This window comes from Spinacia oleracea, chromosome 1 (genome assembly GCF_020520425.1).
Source record: "Spinacia oleracea cultivar Varoflay chromosome 1, BTI_SOV_V1, whole genome shotgun sequence".
Taxonomy (NCBI): domain Eukaryota; kingdom Viridiplantae; phylum Streptophyta; class Magnoliopsida; order Caryophyllales; family Amaranthaceae; genus Spinacia; species Spinacia oleracea.
This window is the reverse complement of record NC_079487.1, coordinates 26,189,541-26,215,126: the sequence shown is the minus strand read 5'-3', so window position 1 is coordinate 26,215,126 and position 25,586 is coordinate 26,189,541. Positions and strand designations below refer to the sequence as shown.

At 38.5% G+C, this 25,586-nt stretch overlaps 1 long non-coding RNA gene across 1 annotated transcript; it reads right to left on the bottom strand.

Moving 5' to 3' along the window:
- Nucleotides 1-9,645: 9,645 nt before the first annotated feature.
- LOC130465777 (uncharacterized) lies at nucleotides 9,646-23,614 on the bottom strand. The gene is made up of 3 exons (XR_008925793.1): nucleotides 23,298-23,614; nucleotides 22,921-23,071; nucleotides 9,646-9,893 (listed from the first exon to the last, which is right to left on the bottom strand). It is a non-coding gene; the product is annotated as an uncharacterized lncRNA (long non-coding RNA).
- Between the last annotated feature and the right edge of the window lie 1,972 nt (nucleotides 23,615-25,586).

The window sequence follows — 25,586 nt, the reverse complement described above, 5'->3', positions numbered from 1 at the left end:
TGTCTGAATCGGTAATATTATCGGAATCAGAAAATAATTCCGGAAACGGAAATATTAAATATTTGTTCGAAACGGAAATTAATTCCGGAATCGGAAATGTTAAATATTGTTCGTATCGGAAATGAATTCCGGAATCGGGAAATTATTCGGAAGCGCGTCGTACGAATTAACATCGGACGTGACTTGCTAGACGAAGGCCCAACACGAAGCCAGGCCCGCGTCCAGCAAGCCTGCGCGCCACACAAGGCAGCCAAGGCCACGCCAGGCCCAGCGCAAGGCCAGGCCCAGCAGGCCAAGGCGCGTGCACGAGTGGGCTGCGAGCTGCGCTGCTCGCGTGGGCCGCAAGGCTTGTGTGGGCTGAGCGCTCGCGAGGGTCGTGCTCGTGGGTGTTTGTGTCCGATACAAATCCTAAATCTATAGGGGTTTATTCAAAGATTAAATTCCTAATCCTAATAGGATAAAATAGTTAATAAGAGTTTTAATATAATTCTAATTAAGCTAATTAGTATCCTAGTAGGATTCCAATTCCTTTCCATAAACTCTATAAATATAGGCCTAGGGTCACATATTTAACAGACGATTATTGAAGTATTCAAGGTAAGATTTTAAGCAAAAATCAGCCAAACACTTGCACCCAAATAGCCGAAAATCTAAGAACCTTAAGGGCGATTCTAGTTGGTCAATCTTAAGGCGGATCTGGACGTGTTGTGGACTATCTACGGAGGGACGACACTTGGAGTCCTAAAGACTTGTTCTTGTTTGGTTCGGGCGCAGCTAGGGAGGGCACGCTACAAAGTGTATGCATCTGAATTATGCTAAATGATTATGTGTAAATAATATGTTTCCTGGCATTATGGTTTTTCTGCATGATTTATGTTTATTCATATGTATCATAACCTAACAGTGGTATCACGAGCCTCTTATTATTTTCATAATCTAAATTGCATGAACATGGTTAAATTTTACAAATTTGCAAAGAATTAAAGGGGTGATTAATTTTCGAAATTAATTGCAAATTGCGTTTATTTAATTATATGTACGCAGTTTTTCGGCAGTTTCTTCGTTACTCATCCAAATCGAGTGATTTTTATGTCAATTCCGCATGTAAAAGGCATTCTAAAATTTTGACAAAAACATTATTTTTCGGCCGAACGCAGAATTCCCAAATTCGAAGCCTAACTATGACTTTTCGGAGGTTTTAGTTTTTTGAACGCAAAAGTTTGTAAATTTAAGATGTTAAATTAAGTATTTGCGATTCTTGTTGATAAATCTTGAGTTTTTGATTGACCTACTGTATATGTTTAACAATTATGAATGCCTAGACTTGTTAATTATACAACCTAATTTGTAATTATGATTAATTTGTTGAAATTCGAATAATTTAGAATTGATTTGATTTTCATGATTAATTAATAATTTAATTAGGTACCAATGATTAAAATCCACCATAAAAATTGTTAATTTATGTTAAATTTTTAATTTTTATGACCTAGATTTGAATCCATGTTAATCGGAAATTAATTGATTAATAAATTTTCGATTTTTCGCCCTAAAATTATGAAATTAATATGATTTATTAATTTGTCATTAATTTTAGAAATAAAAGTTTTAATTTTTTATGCAATTCGCTCATAAAACTTGCACGCACAAAGCAATGGACGTTACGTGTTACCCTTAAGGGGTGTTGTATAGTGCGGGCATGCGACGACGAGCAAGGGAGCTCGTCGCCCATGCGGTACGATGCAACGAGCAAGAGCCATGGCACACGAGCATAAGGCAGCACGCTGCCCTGTGTCGAGTGCTGTGCGCATATGGGCGAGTGGGCAAGGGCGAAGGGCCAAGGCGCAAGCCATCGGGCAGACGCGTGTGAGCAGCAAGTGTGCTGCGCCACAGCGCGCGCTGCCACGCCCAGCAAGCAAGCAGACGCGAGGCAAGGCGCGACGAGCGAGCGGGCTCGCGCAGCGTGGCCTGGACTGCTGCGTTGCGTGTGGCCTGCTTGCGTATTGCTACACGAACAGTCGAGGGGCGCTAAGCCTCGTGCACTCGACGAGGCTTGGGCGCAAGCCCAAGTGCTCGTCGTGTTACGATTATCGCGTTTTAAATTTTAATTTGAGTTTTTCAGTTCAAGTAATTTTAATTAATTTTAAAATTAATAATTTAAATTGTTTTCTTGGATTTTAATTTTGAATATTATAATTATTATAAATTTTAATTTATTCTAATTATTTTACTAAAGTTAAAAACCTTGAATTAATTTAAATTCGACTGAAAATAAATTAAATAAGTGGATTCAATTATAAATTTATATGAGCTTTAAATTTTAATTAAATTTGTATGTTTCGGTTAGACTAGAAATACATTTTTATGTAAAGCATATGAATTTATTGGTTTGAGTGGGAGCAATTTTAGTCATAAACTCTTGATTAAGTCTACAAATCCTTTAAGGTTAAACAACTTGATTAGAATTAATAAGGACTGAATAATTGGTAGATTATTGGTGCCCTTGATTAATTGCTGCAAATATTTATGTGATGCATAACGTGTTTTACTAACCAGCTATGTGGGCCATTCATGATAATGAATGGGTGAATGGTATATATTGTATATGTACTGTTTTGCAGGTTATGAAGTGACTAGTATGGCCCAAATAGGATAGAAAATATGGTCCGCGTACCATTAATTTGAATGTAATTGGTCTAAAGCACCAAATTTGTTTTTCAATTAAAATATGGTCTGCGTACCATCAAATATTGTAATTAGTTTAATTATAGCTTATCCTATTTGAAGAAAATGGCGCCTCCCACAGAGATTTTCATGACGGACTTTGAAGTTGAAGCTTCAAGATGAAGTCGGGCCATACTAGATCACATTCATCTTATGCATGCTTTAAGTTATTTATTGCTTTTAAATATGTCTTAAATATGCATGAGATCGAAGCTTGATTATGTTGCATGATTAAGGATCTTAGTTCACTTAAAATCTAACCAACATAGTAAGAGCCTTAAGTTCCAAACTTAAAAATTGAGTTAAAAGGTGCCATGCCAAAATAACACTTACTTGGATATCCTTTTTTCATCGATCTTAGTAATAGTTTTCCGCCATAGTGAGGTGTTACTTATCGATACTAAAGGGGTAAGGTACACAAATAATTGTGAGTACATGTTAGTTTTGGTGAAACTCAACGATATAAGTAAGGAGTCCTTTTATGTCGTGGCAAAATCTATAGGTTTACCTAATAAGTTCTTAGACGTACCTATCAACCAAGAGTAGTTTCTAGACTATTAGCAAAAGGCTTTTGCTTACCTAAAAGATTTTAGAATTGAGTCTAAATACATAATGTGCTTAATTCTTCAATGGTTTTTAGGATCTTGGAATCATTTTATTCACACCTGCCGGAACACATAAGTTGAATAAAATGCTTAATGAACATTGAATTATGCATGTATGCTAGAATTTAAGTTTATTAAGAGAAACTGTGAATGATTATTTATTTGTTTATTCTTTTCCAATTGTAGTTTTAATTATGGCAAACAACAATTCATTCAACATTCGATCAATTCTCGAAAAGGAGAAGTTGAGCGGGAAAAACTTCCTTGACTGGAAAAGGAACTTGCAAATAGTTCTTATGCAGGAAGAAAAGGAGTATGTCCTGGAAGAGGCGATGCCCGAAGCCGCAGGCGAAGGGGTCACTCAGGCAGCCCTCAATCGTTGGATTGATGCCAACAAGGATGTGAAATGTCTAATCCTTGCAACCATGAGTGCAGATCTACGGAAAACTTTCATCAACTCAGATGTTTTCACAATCATCAGTGAGTTAAAGAACATGTTCCAAGATCTGGCTCGAGTCGAAAGATTCGAGACTCATAGGCAAATTCTTGAAACCATGCTTAAGAAAGGCGTGCCCGTAAGTCCACATGTTCTCAAAATGATTGGACTCATTGAGAATATGAGTCGGCTGGATAAGCAATTCTCTCAGGAAATGGCTGTAGACACCATCCTCCATTCTCTTCATAACGGGTATGATCAGTTCAAACTGAACTACAATATGAATAGTCTGGACAAAACGCTCACTGAGCTTCACGGTATGCTGAAGACCGCTGAAAAGACGCTCAAAAGTGATAAGCAAGATGTCCTTATGGTGCGTGGGGGCAAGTTTAAGAAATCTGGAAAGAAGAGGAATGCTAAGAAAGGTGGCAACAAGGCAAGCCCAACTAAGAAAACTGGCGCCAAATCTGAAAAGAGGAAGGTCAGTCAACCCACTTCAGAATCCGAATGCTTCTACTGCAAGAAGAAGGGGCATTCGAAGAGAGATTGCTTGAAGCTAAAGGAAGATCAGAAGAACGGAACAGTCGTTCCATCTTCAGGTATTTTCGTTATAGACTGTACACTTGTTAATTCAACTTCTTGGGTATTAGATACAGGTTGTGGCTCACACTTATGTTCCAATTCACAGGGACTAAGAAGAAGTAGAAATTTAAGCAAGGGTGAAGTCGACCTACGAGTGGGAAATGGAGCACGGATTGCTGCATTAGCTGTAGGAACTTATTATTTGTCGTTGCCCTCTGGGCTAGTTTTGGAACTGGAAGAATGTTTCCATGTTCCAAGTCTTACTAAAAACATCATTTCTGTTTCTTGCTTAGATGCTAAGGGATTTTCCTTTTTAATAAAAGACAATAGTTGTTCGTTTTATTTTAAAGAGATGTTTTATGGATCTGCTAGATTAGTCAATGGACTTTATTTATTAGATCACGACAAACAAGTTTATAACATAAATACCAAAAAGGCCAAAAAGGATGATTCAGATCTCACCTATCTATGGCATTGTCGATTAGGCCATATTAACTTGAAACGCATGGAAAGACTTCAAAAGGAAGGAATTCTAGAACCATTTGACTTAGAGGATTATGGTAAGTGCGAATCATGTTTACTTGGAAAAATGAACAAAGCAACCTTTCTCTAAAGTTGGAGAAAGAGCAACTGAACTATTGGGTTTAATTCATACAGATGTATGTGGACCAATGAGTACAAATGCTAGGGGTGGTTTCAGCTACTTTATCACTTTCACTGATGACTTCAGTAGATATGGTTATGTCTACCTAATGAAGCATAAGTCTGAATCCTTTGACAAATTCAAGGAATTTCAGAGTGAAGTAGAGAATCAATTAGGCAAGAAGATTAAGGCACTGCGGTCTGAGGCGGTGAATATCTGAGCTATGAATTTGATGACCATCTGAAAGAATGTGGAATTCTATCAGAATTGACTCCTCCTGGAACACCACAATGGAACGGTGTGTTGGAACGGAGGAACAGAACCTTGCTAGACATGGTTAGATCAATGATGGGTCAGGCCGAACTTCCAATAGAATTTTGGGGACATGCACTAAATACAGCCACACTCACTATAAATAGAGCTCCGTCTAAAGCTGTTGAAAAGACTCCATATGAGTTATGGTTTGGAAAGCCTCCAAAAGTGTCTTTTCTTAAGATTGGGGATGTGAAGTGTACGTCAAACGATTAATTTCAGACAAACTTCATCCAAAATCTGACAAATGTATCCTTGTGGGCTATCCAAAGGAAACAAAGGGGTATTACTTCTATAATACATCTGAGAACAAGGTGTTTGTTGCTCGAGATGCTATCTTTTTGGAAAAGGATCACATTTCCAAAATGACAAGTGGGAGAAAAGTAGACCTCGAAGAAATTCGAGTCGAACAACAAACTCTAGAGAATGCTCAAGATGACATTCAGGATGAAACTCAGAGATCTTTAGAAGTTTCTGGTGAGAATCATGGACAATCTAGAGATGTAACCCCGCGTAGATCGCAGAGATATAGATCTCAACCGGAAAGGTACTTAGGTATTTTGACGAACGAGAGCTATGATGTTCTATTACTTGAAAGTGATGAACCTGCGACTTACAAACAAGCTATGACGAGCCCTAGCTCCAAGCAATGGCATGAAGCCATGCAATCTGAATTAGACTCCATGTCTGAAAACCATGTATGGGATCTGGTCGATTTTCCAGATGGCTACCAAGCCATTGGAAGCAAATGGGTTTTCAAACTGAAAAAGGACAAGGATGGAAAACTTGAAGTTTTCAAAGCTAGATTGGTTGCAAAAGGTTACAGGCAAGTCCACGGTGTGGATTACGATGAAACCTTTTCACCAGTTGTAATGCTAAAGTCTATTCGGATAATGTTAGCAATCGCTGCATATTACGATTACAAAACATGGCAGACGGATGTCAAAACCGCTTTCTTAAGCGGCGTTTTAACAGAAACTGTGTTTATGACATAGCCTGAGGGTTTTGAGGATCCAAAGAATGCTAAAAAGGTATGCAAGCTAAAGAAATCAATCTACGGATTGAAGCAAGCATCCAGGAGCTGGAATATACGTTTTGATGAAGCAGTCAGTGACTTTGGTTTCATCAAGAACGCAGAAGGTCAGTGGGAGCAAAATTGCTTTTCTAGTATTATATGTCGACGACATATTACTTATCGGAAATGACATTCCTATGTTGAACTCTGTCAAGATTTGGCTTGGGAAATGTTTTTCGATGAAGGATCTAGGAGAAGCACAGTACATATTGGGCATCAAGATTTACAGAGATAGATCTTAAAAGATGATTGGACTTAGTCAAAGCACTTATATCAATAATGTACTTGATAGGTCCAAGATGGCAAACTCCAAGCGAGGCTACCTACCCATGTCTCATGGAATGACTCTAAGCAAGACTCAGTGCCCAAAAACACTTGATGAGCGTAGACGAATGAATGGGATTCCGTATGCATCATTGATTGGTTCAATAATGTATGCTATGATATGTACACGCCCGGATGTTGCGTATGCACTCAGTGCTACGAGCAGATACCATTCAGACCCAGGAGAGGCACATTGGACTGCTGCCAAAAATATTCTGAAGTACCTGAAAAGGCACAAAGATGACTTCCTGGTCTATGGTGGAGATGATGAATTAATTTTTAAAGGCTATACGGACGCAAGTTTCCAAACCGACAAAGATGATTTCAGATCACAGTCTGGGTTTGTCTTCTGCCTCAACGGAGGTGCAGTAAGCTGGAATAGTGCTAAGCAAAGCACCATTGCGGATTCTACAACTGAAGCGGAGTACATTGCTGCACATGAAGCAGCAAAGGAAGCTATATGGCTAAGAAAGTTCATAAGTGAACTTGGTGTAGTCCCCGCCATTAAAGGACCAATAGCCCTATATTGTGATAATAACGGAGATATTGCACAAGCAAAGGAGCCTAGACACCACCAAAGAGTCAAGCATGTACTTCGTAGATTTCACCTTCTACGAGACTTCGTTGAAAGAAAAGAAGTCGAGATAAGCAAGATTGGAACTAATGACAACATATCAGAGCCATTGACTAAACCTCTGCCGCAGGAGAAGCACAACTCGCACACTGCAGCTATGGGAATCAAGCATATTGGAGAATGGCTTTGATGTCCTTGTTTGATGTTTTAAAGTTTTAGAGTTTAAATTCTTTGTAAAACATTATTGGTTAATCATTCACAATAAATGAATAGAATTCATTTTTCCATTTAATTTGTGGTTTATTAAATGATGAGTCCCTTCAATTTGACGAAATATTCAAGATAGACTGTCAGGACCAGTCCTGTGACTAAGAAATGTCTATCAAGTGAACTTGAATGTCAAAAGTTGAAAATGGTCCCTGGTCGGAGTTTTCTATAAAATTGGACGCATAGAAAACGTTAGACGACTAGAATGCAAGATGACTAGTAGTTCTGTTTCTTGAACTATGTGGACATGCCAATGTCATAATAATTTGCATAGATACTTACTTTGGGAAGAAGAGTATCGGACAGACCTATGAAACTTTACTGTAAGAGATGAAAATATGTCATAAGTAAATTTCATTAAAATTAATAGACACTAAATCCTCAATACCTGAGTGATTTGAGATTACTTGTTTGAGAACTGGTTACTTTGACGTTGACCAACCGTCGCACCGTAAAAGGAGGCCATAAAGGCAACGCTCAGGTAATCACCTATCAAACGAAGTCTAATCTCAAGATCGCAAGATTGGGATTGTCCTCCCATAAATCGGGATGAGATGCTTAAAAGTTGTACAAGGCCACTCGGAGAGCTAGAAACTGTAAAATGCATGGCCGTGCTCGGATGAATCATAGGCTATGATTATCTGTTTATTTGATCAGTTGAACTCTGAAACCGAGAAACACCTCTGGACATAATAAGGATGACAACTCTTACCTTATGTTCAAGAGCAAGCATCGAGCGACAAAGGAATTAGGAAATGCACACTTGTCCCTAAGGACAAGTGGGAGACTGAAGGAAATAGTGCCCTTGGTCCAAGTATGCATATAATATTAAGTCTAATAAATGCGGTTCAGTATTAATTAACAAGTTAATAATTCAGTGAGATCAAGTGAGCTGAATGCCTAGCTAGAGGCCGCTTCAGTTCAAGTGGAATTAATTATATTAATCCACAGCTTACTCTTGACTGAACCCGTAGGGTCACACAAATAGTACGTAAACGGATCAAGTATTTAATGGCATTAAATACTCCACCTATGGATATTCGGAATCGACGGATCTTGGTTTCAGTGGGAGCTGAGATCGTCATAAAGTAAGAAATGAATACTCCGGAAACGATGATATTGCCGGAAACGGAAAGATCGTATCGGAAATATAAATATTATCCAAGTCGTAGATGTTGCCGGAAACGGAAACATGGTACGTATCGGAAAATATTAATGGAAATATTACCGGAATCGGAAATATTGCCGGAAACAGAAATATTGTCTGAATCGGAAATATTATCGGAATCGGAAAATAATTCCGGAAATGGAAATATTAAATATTTGTTCGAAACGGAAATTAATTCCGTAATCGGAAATGTTAAATATTGTTCGTATCGGAAATGAATTCCGGAATCGGGAAATTAATCGGAAGCGCGTCGTACGAATTAGCATCGGACGAGACTTGCTAGACGAAGGCCCAGCACGAAGCCAGGCCCGCGTCCAGCAAGCCTGCGCGCCACACAAGGCAGCCAAGGCCACGCCAGGCCCAGCGTAAGGCCAGGCGCGCGCACGAGTGGGCTGCGAGCTGCGCTGCTCGCGTGGGCCGCAAGGCTTGCGTGGGCTGAGCGCTCGCGAGGGTCGTGCTCGTGGGTGTTTGTGTCTGATACAAATCCTAAATCTATAGGGGTTTATTCAAAGATTAAATTCCTAATCCTAATAGGATAAAATAGTTAATAAGAGTTTTAATATAATTCTAATTAAGCTAATTAGTATCGTAGTAGGATTCCAATTCCTTTCCATAAACTCTATAAATATAGGCCTAGGGTCACATATTTAACAGACGATTATTGAAGTATTCAAGGTAAGATTTTAAGCAAAAATCAGCCAAACACTTGCACCCAAATAGCCGAAAATCTAAGAACCTTAAGGGCGATTCTAGTTGGTCAATCTTAAGGCGGATCCGGACTAGCTGTGGACTATCTACGGAGGGATGACACTTGGAGTCCTAAAGACTTGTTCTTGTTCGGTTCGGGCGCAGCTAGGGAGGGCACGCTACAAAGTGTATGCATCTGAATTATGCTAAATGATTATGTGTAAATAATATGTTTCCAGGAATTTTCCGCATGATTTATGTTTATTCATATGTATCATAACCTAACACTATAATCTTCTTCGTAAAGAAATACAAATTTCAAAAATTAAATGAAGTCATAAAATCACCTACACCGTATCATCATCTTCATAATCCATACCATTTTCAGACTCTTCATCTAGTTCTTTTCTTTATGCTCGGACACATATGTAACCCATATGTTCCTTAACTCGTCAATCTTCGCTTGAGAATAAGTAGTAGGTACTCCACTGTAGTACTAAAAAACATCAAAAAAAATTGCATTAGTATAGTGTTCATTGGTGTAGTTCTAGGACATACATTGATAATATTTGAGTTTCTAGCAATGTTCATTGGTGTAATGTTTGTGTGCACGAGAACTTGAAATCGGTGAGAGGAAAAGTTATAGAAAAATACACAAATCACTAATCAAAAGCCGGTGCAATCACCAAGATAGGCTATTGCCATCACTTCTGATGTTTAGCCACCAAATTCTTCTTCTGCAAGTTCTAAGTTCTAATCTGATACTAAGTTCTAATATGCTACTGCAAGTTCTAAGTTCTAATATGCTACTGCAAGTTCTAAGTTCTAATATGCTACTGCAAGTTCTAAGTTCTAAGCTCTAATCTGCTACTGCAAGTTCTATGTTCTAAGCTGCTACTGCAAGTTCTAAATTCTAAGCTCTAAGCTGCTAGCAGAAGCATTATTGCCCCACTCATGTAAAATGAATGCCAAGAAGAAAGGCATGAGCTACGAACCTCAATTTTCATATTAGTTCAAATGGTTAGCAACTCAGCACTTAACAGGACTAACATGAAACTAACAAAGCAAATCTACTTTGAGAAGGAGATTAATAATGATGTAAGAAGCGCAAACAGGCAAGCATATATAGTCATACTCAAACAAATCCACGTGAATTTAAGAAAGAAAAGGACATTTATTTCTTCATCATTTAGAATTAAGATCCAAAACTACAAAGAATTCTAATACTACTGTACAGAAACACCAAAAACATTGTGTTACGTTATGATACATATGATATTACATAAATCATGCGGAAACAACCATTAACCCAGGATTACATATTATTTACACATAATAATATAGCATAATTTAGATGCATACTCTTTGTTGCGTGCCCTCCCTAGCTGCGCCCGAACCGAACAAGAACAAGTCTTTAGGACTCCAAGTGTCGTCCCTCCGTAGATAGTCCACAGCACGTCCGGATCCGCCTTAAGATTGACCAACTAGAATCGCCCTTAAGGTACTAGAATTTTCGGCACTTTTGAGCAAGATGTGTGGCTGAATTTTTCTCTCAAAAACTCACTTTGAATACTTTAAAACTCGTTATAAATTGTGAACCCAGGCCACATATTTATAGGGGTATGGAAAGGGAATTGGAATCCTATTCAGATACAAATTAATTAAACCTAGAATCCTACAAGAACTCTAATTTAATTAATTTATCAAACGGAATTAGGAATTTAATCATTAACCGAACTCTGCACGTTTTAGGAAACGTGCACGAACACAAACACTTACACACGCACACACGGCAGCCACGATGGGCCGCCCATGCGTGCGCACGAGCAGCAGCCCACGCAGCGAGGCCTGCGCGAGCTGCAAGCCCACGCAGCTCCCGCGCGCGCTGCCACGGCTTGCTGGGCCTGGCCTTGCGCTGGGCCTGGCGTGGCTGTTTGTGCGGCGCGCTTGGCTTGCTGGGCGATGGCCTGGCTTCGTGCTGGGCCTCGTCCGGCAGGCCTCGTCCGATGCTTATTCGTACGATACGCTTCCGATTAAATTTCCGATTCCGGAATTCATTTCCGATACGAACAATATTTAACATTTCCGATTCCGGAATTAATTTCCGTTTCGAACAAATATTTAATATTTCCGTTTCCGGAATTATTTTCCGATTCCGGTAATATTTCCGATTCTGACAATATTTCCGTTTCCGGCAATATTTCCGATTCTGGTAATATTTCCATTTCCGATAATATTTTCCGATACGTACCATGTTTCCGTTTCCGGCAACATCTACGACTTGGATAATATTTATATTTCCGATACGATCCATATTTCCGTTTCCGGTAATATCATCGTTTCCGGAGTATTCATTTCTTGCCTGTGACGATCTCAGCTCCCACTGAAACCAAGATCCGTCGGTTCCGAATATCCATAGATAGAGTATTTAATGCCATTAAATACTTGATCCGTTTACGTACTATTTGTGTGACCCTACGGGTTCAGTCAAGAGTAAGCTGTGGATTAATATCATTAATTCCACTTGAACTGAAGCGGCCTCTAGCTAGGCATTCAGCTCACTTGATCTCACTGAATTATTAACTTGTTAATTAATACTGAACCGCATTTATTAGACTTAACATAGAATGCATACTTGGACCAAGGGCATTATTTCCTTCAGTCTCCCACTTGTCCTTAGGGACAAGTGTGCATTTTCCTAATTCCTTTGTCGCTCGATGCTTGCTCTTGAACATAAGGTAAGAGTTGTCATCCTTATTATGTCCAGAGGTGTTCCTCGGTTTCAGAGTTCAACTGATCAAATAAACAGATAATCATAGCCTATGATTCATCCGAGCACGGCCATGCATTTCACAGTTTCTAGCTCTCCGAGTGGCCTTGTACAACTTTTAAGCATCTCATCCCGATTTATGGGAGGACAATCCCAATCTTGCGATCTTGAGATTAGACTTCGTTTGATAGGTGATTACCTGAGCGTTGCCTTTATAGCCTCCTTTTACGGTGCGACGGTTGGTCAACGTCAAAGCAACCAGTTCTCAAACAAGTAATCTCAAATCACTCAGGTATTGAGGATTTAGTGTCTAATAATTTAATGAAATTTACTTATGACAGACTTTCATCTCTTACAGTAAAGTTTCATAGGTCTTGTCCGATACTAGTCTTCCCAAAGTAAGTATCTATGCAAATGATTATGACATTGCCATGTCCACATAGTTCAAGAAACAGAACTACTAGTCATCTTGCATTCTAATCGTCTAACGTTTTCTATGCGTCCAATTTTATAGAAAACTTCGATTAGGGACCATTTTCAACCTTTGACATTCAAGTTCACTTGATAGACATTTCTTAGTCACAGGACTGGTCCTGACAGTCTATCTTGAATATATCGTCAAATTGAAGGGACTCATCATTTAATAAACCACAAATTAAATGGAAAAATGAATTCTTTTCATTTATTGTGAATGATTAACCAATAATGTTTTACAAAGATTTAAACTCTAAAACTTTAAAACATTAAACAGAGACATCAAAGCCATTCTCCAATATGCTTGATTCCCATAGCTGCAGTGTGCGAGTTGTGCTTCGCCTGCGGCAGAGGTTTAGTTAATGGATCTGATATGTTGTCATCAGTTCCAATTTTGCTTATCTCGACTTCTTTTCTTTCAACGAACTCTCGTAGAAGGTGAAATCTACGAAGTACATGCTTGACTCTCTGGTGGTGTCTAGGCTCTTTTGCCTGTGCAATAGCTCCGTTATTATCACAATACAGGGCTATTGGTCCTTTAATGGAGGGGACTACACCGAGTTCACCTATGAACTTCCTTAGCCATATAGCTTCCTTTGCTGCTTCATGTGCAGCAATGTACTCCGCTTCAGTTGTAGAATCCGCAATGGTGCTTTGCTTAGCACTTTTCCAGCTTACTGCTCCTCCGTTGAGGCAGAAGACAAACCCAGACTGTGATCTAAAATCATCTTTGTCGGTTTGGAAACTTGCGTCCGTATAGCCTTTAACAATTAATTCATCATCTCCACCATAGACCAGGAAGTCATCTTTGCGCCTCTCCTGGGTCTGACTGGTATCTGCTGGTAGCACTGAGTGCGTACGCAACATCCGGGCGTGTACATATCATAGCATACATTATTGAACCAATCAATGATGCATATGGAATCCCATTCATTCCTCTACGCTCATCAAGTGTTTTTGGGCACTGAGTTTTGTTTAGAGTCATTCCATGAGACATGGGTAGGTAGCCTCGCTTGGAGTCCGCCATCTTGAACCTATCAAGCACCTTATTGATATAAGTGCTTTGACTAAGTCCAATCATCTTTTTAGATCTATCTCTGTAAATCTTAATGCCCAATATGTACTGTGCTTCTCCTAGATCCTTCATCGAAAAACATTTCCCAAGCCAAATCTTGACAGAGTTCAACATAGGAATGTCATTTCCGATAAGCAATATGTCGTCGACATATAATACTAGGAAAGCAATTTTGCTCCCACTGACCTTCTTGTATACACAAGATTCGTCTGCGTTCTTGATGAAACCAAAGTCACTGACTGCTTCATCAAAACGTATATTCCAGCTCCTGGATGCCTGCTTCAATCCGTAGATTGACTTCTTTAGCTTGCATACCTTTTTAGCATTCTTTGGATCCTCAAAACCTTCAGGCTGTGTCATAAACACAGTTTCTGTTAAAACGCCGTTTAAGAAAGCAGTTTTGACATCCATCTGCCATATTTCGTAATCGTAATATGCAGCGATTGCTAACATTATCCGAATAGACTTTAGCATTGCAACTGGTGAAAAGGTTTCATCATAATCCACACCGTGGACTTGCCTGTAACCTTTTGCAACCAATCTAGCTTTGAAAACTTCAAGTTTCCCATCCTTGTCCTTTTTCAGTTTGAAAACCCATTTGCTTCCAATGGCTTGGTAGCCATCTGGCAAATCGACCAAATCCCATACTTGGTTTTCAGACATGGAGTCTAATTCAGATTGCATGGCTTCTTGCCACTGCTTGGAGCTAGGGCTCGTCATAGCTTGTTTGTAAGTCGCAGGTTCATCACTTTCAAGTAATAGAACGTCATAGCTCTCGTTCGTCAAAATACCTAAGTACCTTTCTGGTTGAGATCTATATCTTTGCGATCTACGCGGGGTAACATTTCTAGATTGACCATGATTCTCACCAGATTCTTCTAAAGATCTCAGAGTTTCATCCTGAATGTCATCTTGAGCATTCTCTAGAGTTTGTTGTTCGACTCGAATTTCTTCGAGGTCTACTTTTCTCCCACTTGTCATTTTGGAAATGTGATCCTTCTCCAAAAAGACACCATCTCGAGCAACAAACACTTTGTTCTCAGATGTATTGTAGAAGTAATACCCCTTTGTTTCCTTTGGATAGCCCACAAGGATACATTTGTCAGATTTTGGATGAAGTTTGTCTGAAATTAATCGTTTGACGTATACTTCACATCCCCAAATCTTAAGAAAAGACACATTTGGAGGCTTTCCAAACCATAATTCGTATGGAGTCTTTTCGACAGCTTTAGACGGAGCTCTATTTATAGTGAGTGCAGCTGTATTTAGTGCATGTCCCCAAAATTCTAATGGAAGTTCGGCCTGACCCATCATTGACCTGACCATGTCTAGCAAGGTTCTGTTCCTCCGTTCCGACACACCGTTCCATTGTGGTGTTCCAGGAGGAGTCAATTCTGATAGAATTCCACATTCTTTCAGATGGTCATCAAATTCATAGCTCAGATATTCACCGCCTCTATCAGACCGCAGTGCTTTAATCTTCTTGCCTAATTGATTCTCTACTTCACTCTGAAATTCCTTGAATTTGTCAAAGGATTCAGACTTATGCTTCATTAGGTAGACATAACCATACCTACTGAAGTCATCAGTGAAAGTGATAAAGTAGCTGAAACCACCTCTAGCATTTGTACTCATTGGTCCACATACATCTGTATGGATTAAACCCAGTAGTTCATTTGCTCTTTCTCCAACTTTAGAGAAAGGTTGCTTTGTCATTTTGCCAAGTAAACATGATTCGCATTTACCATAATCCTCTAAGTCAAATGGTTCTAGAATTCCTTCCCTTTGAAGTCTTTCTAAGCGTTTCAAGTTTATATGGCCTAATCGACAATGCCACAGATAGGTGAGATCTGAATCATTCTTTTTGGCCTTTTTGGTATTTATGTTATATACTTGTTTGTCGTGATCTAATAAATAAAGTCCATTGACTAATCTAGCAGATCCATAAAACATCTCTTTAAAATAAAACGAACAACTATTGTCTTTTATTAAAAAGGAAAATCCCTTAGCATCTAAGCAAGAAACTGAAATGATGTTTTTAGTAAGACTTGGAACATGGAAACATTCTTCCAGTTCCAAAACTAGCCCGGAGGGCAACGACAAATAGTAAGTTCCTACAGCTAATGCAGCAATCCGTGCTCCATTTCCCACTCGTAGGTCGACTTCACCCTTGCTTAACTTTCTACTTCTTCTTAGTCCCTGTGGATTGGAACATAAGTGTGAGCCACAACCTGTATCTAATACCCAAGAAGTTGAATTAGCAAGTATACAGTCTATAACGAAAATACCTGAAGATGGAACGACTGTTCCGTTCTTCTGATCTTCCTTTAGCTTTGGACATTCTCTTTTGTAATGGCCTATTCCATCACAATAAAGACAGCTTGATGTGGACTTGTCCTGCTTTGATTTAGCATTGCCCTTGGACTTTCCACCTTTCTTGAATGGTCTCTTTCTAGCCTTGAGTAAATCTTTGGCTTCACAGTCCAGTACTACTTCAGCCTTTCTGACAAGGTGAATAAATTCTGCAACTGTTTCTTCTCTTGGTTCACTTAGGTATAGTTGCTTGAAGCGACCAAACCCACTGTGTAGTGAATTGAGCAAGACAGAGACTGCCATCCTTTCGCTTATTGGTGTTCCTAGTAGACTTAGGCGATCAAAATATGAACACATAAGATCCACATGGAACCTCAGTGGGACGCCTACCCTCTGTTTAGTGCGAAGGAGCTGAACATGTGTTTCTTGGACCTCCATCCTATAACACCTGTTGGGAGAACTAACCTTTAGACCAGACATTGATTCAATCAACTCATGGACGTTCAGGTCCCTGTCCTCCGTACTTCCACGACAGATATCCCTCAGATTCTTGATGAGCGTAAAAGGTTCATAGGCTACAAACCTTTTAGCCCAATCATCAGGGATATTGTTCAGCATGAGACTCATAACCTTTTTGAGATCCGCATCCCAGGCGTAAAATCTCTCAGGGGTCATGTCTCTGGCATAGTAGCTTGGCATGGGATGTGACAGTACATACTCAAGTCCATTGAGTTTGACTATTTCAACTAGCTTAGCTTCCCATTCAAGAAAATTTGTCAGGTTTAGCTTGACCATAAGCTCAGAACCCATGATGATGTTTTGATTGTTGTTTGCCATATTAAAACTACAATTGAAAAGAATAAACAAATAAATAACCATTCACAGTTTCTCTTAATAAACTTAAATTCTAGCATACATGCATAATTCAATGTTTATTAAGCATTTTATTCAAATTATGTGTTCCGGCAGGTGTGAATAAAATGATTCCAAGATCCTAAAATCATTGAAGAACTAAGCACAGTTTGTCGACTTAATCCTAGAACATCTTAGGTAAGCAAAAGCCTTTTGCTAATAGTCTAGAAACTATTCTTGGTTGATAGGTACGTCTAAGAACTTATTAGGTAAACCTATCGAATTTTCCACGACATAAAAGGACTCCTTACTTATATCGTTGAGTTTCACCAAAACTAACATGTACTCACAATTATTTGTGTACCTTGCCCCTTTAGGACCAATAAGTAACACCTCGCTGAGCGAAAACTATTACTAGATTGATGTAAAGGATATCCAAGCAAGTGTATATTTTGGCATGGCACCTTTTAACTCAATTTTTAAGTTTGGAACTTAAGGCTCTTACTATGTTGGTTAGATTTTAAGTGAACTAAAATCCTTAATCATGCAACATAATCAAGCTTTTGATCTCATGCATTTTAAAACATATTTAAAAGCAATAAATAACTTAAAACATGCATAAGATATTTGTGATCTAGTATGGCCCGACTTCATCTTGAAGCTTTGACTTCAAAGTCCGTCTTGAAAATCTCCGTGGGAGGCACCATTTTCTTCAAATAGGATAAGCTATAACTAATTACAACTATTTGATGGTTCGCAGACCATATTTGAATTGAAAAATAACTTTGGTACTTTAGACCAATTACATTCAAATTAATGGTACGCAGACCATATTTTCTATCCTATTTGGGCCATACTAGTCACTTCATAACCTGCAAAACAGTACATATACAATATATACCATTCACCCATTCATTATCATGAATGGCCCACATAGCTGGTTAGTAAAACACATTATGCATCACGTAAACATTTGCAGCAATTAATCAAGGGCACCAATAATCTACCAATTATTCAGTCCTTATTAATTCTAATCAAGTTGTTTTAACCTTAAGGATTTGTAGACCTAATCAAGAGTTTATGACTAAAATACGCTCCCACTTAAACCAATAAATTCATATGCTTTACTAATTTTAAACATAAAAATGTATTTCTAGTCTAACCGGAAACATACAAATTTAATTAAAATTTAAAGCTCATATAAATTTATAATTGAATCCAAAAAGTTTAATTTAATTTCAGTCGTTATTTAAATTAATTCATGATTTTAATTTTAGTAAAATAATTAGAATAAATAACATTTATTATAATTACAATATTCAAAATTAAAATCCAAGAAAATAATTTAAATTATTAATTTTAAAATTAATTAAAATTACGTAAACTGAAAATTTTCAAATTAAACATTCAAAACGATCTAATCGTAACGCAAACACCCTACACATTGCACGCCCATGGGCCGCTCGCACACAACCATCGCTGGCCATGTGCACGCAGCTCATGCGCTCGTCGCATAGCTGCTGCATTTCCATCGCAAGCCATCGCACGCTGCGCGCGCGCCAGCGCTCGTCGCACGCGAGCCATCGCTCGCAGTGCGCGCGAGCCATCGCCCGCTGTGCGCGCGACATCGCTCGCTGGGCGCGCGACATCGCTCGCTGTGCGTGCGAGCCATCGCTCGCTGGGCGCGCGACATCGCTCGCTGTGCGTGCGAGCCATCGCTCGCTGGGCGCGCGACATCGCTCGCTGTGCGCGCGAGCAACGCTGGGCGCAGCGCTCGTGGCACGCGAGCTTGCGCTCGCTGCGCGCGAGGCTGCGCGCTCTTCTGCGAGGCAGTGCGCGTTGTGGCGCAGCTCGCTTGCTGCCCACACGCGACTGCCTTGGCTCGCCCTTCGCCCATGCCCATTCATCCATTGCTCGTGGCCCACGACACAAGGCAGGGCTGCTGCCTTGTGCACGTGCACCATGCCTTGCTCATTGCATTCGTGCCGCACGGGCGACGAGCTCCCTTGCTCGTCGTCGCATGCCCGCACTATACAACACCCCTTAAGGGTAACACGAAGCGTCCATTGCTTTGTGCGTGCAAGTTATATGAACGAATCGCATAAAAAATTTAAAATTTATAAAATTAATGACAAATTAATAAATATTATTAATTTCATAATTTTAGGGCGAAAAATCGTAAATTTATTATCCAATTGATTTCCGATTGTTATGGATTCAAGTCTAGGTCATAAAAATTTAAAATTTATCATAAATTTACAATTTTTATGGTGGTTTTGAATCATAGGTTTCTAATTAAATTACAATTAATTATGAAAATCAAATTAATTCTAAATTATTCTAATTTTCAACAAATTAATCATAATTACAAATTAGATTGCATAATTAACAAGACTAGGCATTCAAACTTGTTAAACATATGCAGTAGCTCAATCAAAATTCAAGATTTATCAACAAGAATCGCAAATATTTAATTTAACATCTTAAATTTACGAAATTTTGCATTCGAAAAACTAAAACCTTCGAAAAGTCATAGTTAGGCTTCGAATTTGAGAATTCTGGGTTCGGCAGAAAAATACTTTTTTTGTCAAAATTTTAGAATGCCTTTTACATGCGAAATTGACACAAAAATCACTCGATTTGGATGAGTAACGAAGAAACTGCCGAAAAACTGCGTACGTATAATTAAATAAACGCAATTTGCAATTAATTAACAATTACGAAAATTAATCACCCCTTTTAATTCTTGCAAATTTGTAATATTTAACCATGTTCATGCAATTTTAGATTATGAAAATAATAAGGGGCTCGTGATACCACTGTTAGGTTATGATACATATGATATTACATAAATCATGCGGAAACAACCATTAACCCAGGATTACATATTATTTACACATAATCATATAGCATAATTTAGATGCATACTCTTTGTTGCGTGCCCTCCCTAGCTGCGCCCGAACCGAACAAGAACAAGTCTTTAGGACTCCAAGTGTCGTCCCTCCGTAGATAGTCCACAGCACGTCCGGATCCGCCTTAAGATTGACCAACTAGAATCGCCCTTAAGGTACTAGAATTTTCGGCACTTTTGAGCAAGATGTGTGGCTGAATTTTTCTCTCAAAAACTCACTTTGAATACTTTAAAACTCGTTATAAATTGTGAACCCAGGCCACATATTTATAGGGGTATGGAAAGGGAATTGGAATCCTATTCAGATACAAATTAATTAAACCTAGAATCCTACAAGAACTCTAATTTAATTAATTTATCAAACAGAATTAGGAATTTAATCATTAACCGAACTCTGCACGTTTTAGGAAACGTGCACGAACACAAACACTTACACACGCACACACGGCAGCCACGATGGGCCGCCCATGCGTGCGCACGAGCAGCAGCCCACGCAGCGAGGCCTGCGCGAGCTGCAAGCCCACGCAGCTCCCGCGCGCGCTGCCACGGCCTGCTGGGCCTGGCCTTGCGCTGGGCCTGGCGTGGCTGTTTGTGCGGCGCGCTTGGCTTGCTGGGCGATGGCCTGGCTTCGTGCTGGGCCTCGTCCGACAGGCCTCGTCCGATGCTTATTCGTACGATACGCTTCCGATTAAATTTCCGATTCCGGAATTCATTTCCGATACGAACAATATTTAACATTTCCGATTCCGGAATTAATTTCCGTTTCGAACAAATATTTAATATTTCTGTTTCCGGAATTATTTTCCGATTCCGGTAATATTTCCGATTCTGACAATATTTCCGTTTCCGGAAATATTTCCGATTCTGGTAATATTTCCATTTCCGATAATATTTTCCGATACGTACCATGTTTCCGTTTCCGGCAACATCTACGACTTGGATAATATTTATATTTCCGATACGATCCATATTTCCGTTTCCGGTAATATCATCGTTTCCGGAGTATTCATTTCTTGCCTGTGACGATCTCAGCTCCCACTGAAACCAAGATCCGTCGGTTCCGAATATCCATAGATAGAGTATTTAATGCCATTAAATACTTGATCCGTTTACGTACTATTTGTGTGACCCTACGGGTTCAGTCAAGAGTAAGCTGTGGATTAATATCATTAATTCCACTTGAACTGAAGCGGCCTCTAGCTAGGCATTCAGCTCACTTGATCTCACTGAATTATTAACTTGTTAATTAATACTGAACCGCATTTATTAGACTTAACATAGAATGCATACTTGGACCAAGGGCATTATTTCCTTCACATTGTACACATAACACCATGTAAATCTACAGTAAACCACATTATCAACTACTATGTATGAAACATCACAAAGAGAAAGGAAGCAGGAGATCTCATCTTCCACTGAGCCGTGGCAGCTAAGCAGCATCATTGTTCATCACAAACATCAAGCTAAAGCAACAGGCTACTTACGGACAATTCAGAGCATAATCACTGATAATCACTGAAAGGTATTATCAGGCTTATGGTCTGTATTTTGTAACTTGAAAAAGCCAGGCAAAGCCAAGAGATGGATAAAAACGCAGTCGTCAACCATCTTGAACGAGTGATGCAAAGCAGAAATATATCAAGATTCAAGATGTCAATGGAACTTGCTAAGGCAATAATGTCAAACAAAATTAGATTAAGAACTAACTCACAGAACACTAGTATTATTTCAAGATCACATAATGACAATAGTGCAGGGGTTGGGCAGTCTTGGCACATACAAATACTGTCATATGGGTCAAATCCAGTTTCACTACTAATTGCACACACTTCGCAAGCAGAATATGATATCAAACTATTATGCAAAGCAGAAAGCTAATCCTGCAACAAGAGAAGGAACAACTGAAGGAGGATTTAATTATATTGCTAAGGCTATGACAACAAATTCTGGTTTGGCTGCTAGTACTGCAGCTTTGGTGGCTGCCGCTGGAGCAGGAATTTTGGTGGATACCAGAGCACCAGTGGACCAGGTAACGGATTCAAATGTGCTGCATAATGTTAAGAGGAGGAGAGTTTGCTATGAAAAGTGAAAAATGTTTCTCTTTATTCGGCTATAGTTCAGATTTAGCCGCCTATTAGGTTTTAATGTTTTATGCAGGTTATAGGTAGCTCATTAGATAGTTTCTATCTAGGGAACAACTTTAATTTCCAAGTAACATGATATAAACAAGTCACCCAATTGATTGCAAAAGCACAATAATGGACATCATAACTTTGAGAGCTAATCAAATATAGAGAAACTAAAATAGATCATTTATATAGAAATCAGAGCTAGATCTAACAGTAACATCAGCTAATAATCACATAAACCACCAACATTTAAAAGCAGTACTGGTTTTTATACACTAAGCATGTAACGCAATCGCAATTTAACCAAAAATCAACCTAACAACTACACTACATCAATTAAATCTTTAAACCAAAATTAAAAAACCCAAATCACTATAAACATTATAAGATTTTGATGATTCACAAGCACACAACCACTTTGAGCAGCCCTCAGTAGACCTGAATCATGTGACTCATGTCTAAAGTTACCCGCCGGATAAGCTAACATAACCAATCCATAATTTTTATCTTGTAACGCCGTGACTTGTATTGTCATCATGTTCTAAATTTCAAGGAAAATTCCCACCTGTAACATATTTGCATTGATATGTATAGTATGAGTTTACTAGTCATTCTAGTATAACATAATAGTGCTATGAATCAATTTCGAGGGAAAATCCCACCCATTAGAATCAACCCATTAGAATTTAAACAAACAGTAAAAAAAAATGGAATTCTGGTTGGAATTTAGATAAACAGTAAGGTATATAAGGGGGCAGCTGAAACCGAAGAATAAAAACAAAACTTTGACATGGAATATAAATTGAATTCTGTAATGAACCCAACTTATTATGTATAATTACAGAAATTGATGACAATGGCAATCAGGAATACCCTTCCTCTGTTGGGGTGTAACTATGAAAGTGAATGAATTTATGGATATCACAATTAACCAACAATACATAATCCCCAGATCATAAGGAATGCCTTTCAATCTCTACAAAATCAATAACTTACATAATTAGCAGCTTTATTTGTGCTTGAAATAGGCAGCGGGCGGCGGGGCGGAGGCCGATGAAGATAGGAGGAGTGGGGAGCTAATTCATAACGAATAACGAAGAAGTTCGTCTTGATTTCGGTTGTTTTAATTTCCGCTCTGCAAATCTACCTAATCAATCGATCATTTAGGTGGAATCGGTAAGGAACGAAAACCCAAAAAAAAAATCTTTGCTCTAGATTGCAACATTTAACAAGAAATCGAAGTAAACAACAATCCAATCTTATTAATAAAACAAGCAACAACAAAATTCGATGATCAACGGAACAATCAAAAACCGAAAATTTGATCAAATTGCGGAAAATCGAATTAAGAATAAAATTGGAACAAAAAGTACCTAAGAGAGAAAGTGACAGAGATTGATCATTCACCGTAACACCGATCGAAATATATAGGAAAGGAAAGCCCCATAAACGTCGACATTGAAACCCCAGGAGAGAGAAATCACTAATCAAAAGCCGGTGCAATCACCAAAAAAACGCGGCACATTGTGACGCTTTTTGGGACAAATTGCGACGCTCTAAAGTGTCGCTATTTCACATAGCGACGCTTTGGGAGAGGGTCGCTATTTTCATTGCCGCTATTTACCGACGCTTTAGAGCGTCACAATTTGCAAAACAGCGATGTATTTCTCCGTCGCTATTCGGGATATAGTGACTCTATAGGGAGTCGCAATATTTAGACTATATAAAGCGTCACTATTTGCACGCGTATAGACACATTTTTCCGTCACTATAAACCATATAGAGACGCTTTAGACACCCGAAATATATAGACTCTTATTAGAGTCACTATATGTTTACTTTCGTGCGAGGTCTACCCATTCCCTCCAAAATAATTTAGACCCTTTGAAGCGTCACAATTTGCATCATATTATTTTTCATATATACGTAATAATTTAGAGACTTTGGAGCGTCACAATTTGCATCATATTTTTTTTCATATATATATATATATATATATATATATATATATATATATATATATATATATATATATATATATATATATATATATAACATCATGCTATGATTCATATATATACTTAAGTAGTTAATTTAGAAAAAGTGATAAAAATCATCTATACATTAAATTAATTCGTAGAGTCTAGTCAAACTGAAATAAAAGCGATAGTTTTAAAACAAAAATAACTTTCTAACTAGCATTATCATTTTTTCTACAAGATAGTCCAAAACTAAATAAAAACAAGGTTACGAACAAGTAAACCTATCCTTATGCTAGCTTAGCTTCAAGATAACGTGTTCATCTCTTGATCTACATTTACTATTACCACTTGAATCATCAATAATCTGCAAAGAAAATTTATGTCAAATATATATGAATTGAGTATGATGAACATTCCATAAAATCAAGGGAAAATTAACAACAAGGTCAAGAACAATGTTAAAGAATCATGATTAGTTGTTTACCATTTAGCAAATACCAAGTCAGTAACTCAGTCAGGCACAACTACGGACTACCAATCTCATGAATCCCTAAACAACACCTCAATAACAATTCAATTACTACTCAATTCAGTCACTACTAAATTACTAATCATAATCTAATAATCAGTAGTCTACTGGTTGGGTGCTGATATATTGCAACAGATTCTTGCTTGCTGCAACTGGCCACATTTTCCTCTGCTTCTTAATTCTAAAATACAATTAGATAATGTGACTAATTATTGATCAGTCTTGGAAAGCTGTGGCATGTGAGCTTGTGGCTAATGATTGATAATTTACTTACACATGTTCAGGAGCTCTTATCAAGTTATGCATCCAACTACAAATGTAAGACATCAATGGACTAGAAGACATCTACAAGCTTGGCCTACATGTCACAACAGTGGACTAGAAGACATCTGCAAGCTTGGCCTACCACAAGACAGCAGAATTCTTGGCCTACCACAGTCATGGCAGACTAGCTGAGTTTCATGGCACACTAGCTGAGATGGTTGCCAAAAAAAGGACTATCGAGCTATATCACCTTAGAATGATGAATCACCGTAAAAAATACTAGCAGACTAGCTGTAGTTATGTATCGTTCTCTTAAGAACAACTGCAGTATGCTATTAGTATCTCTAATGCAGTATGTGAAATTGTTTCTAAACATGAGTCACATCAATATTCGCAAATGAAAATACAATGACCTACCTCAATTGGAAATAACATTATTCGCGAAATGAAACCAGCCCAGCATACTCAGAAGTACAACACAAACTCCTCCCAGAAAACCGTGAGTCCAGAAACTTAAACTACATCCCAAAGCACAGGAAACATGCAACATACAAGATATTTGAACCAGCTAGCCATGCACACTCAATCACAATTTAAGAGGGTTCGGACTTCAGAATAAGGAAAAATCAGACCAAGGGAGAAGGAAAGACGGGAAAAATTTCTAACATGGTCACACAAATAGGAAAGCCAAAAGAACCACTGATAAAGCAAGGAATAGATTACAGTTCGTAAGTGTCTAATTCTGGTTCGTAGGCACTAACTACAAGAAACACATTCTTTTGTACTTTTGAAAACTAACCCAAGAAAAAGAACAATTGTCTGCATGTGTTGATAGCAGCATTGTCTATACTGCATATTTTAAACAACATCATCAGTGTTCAATCATG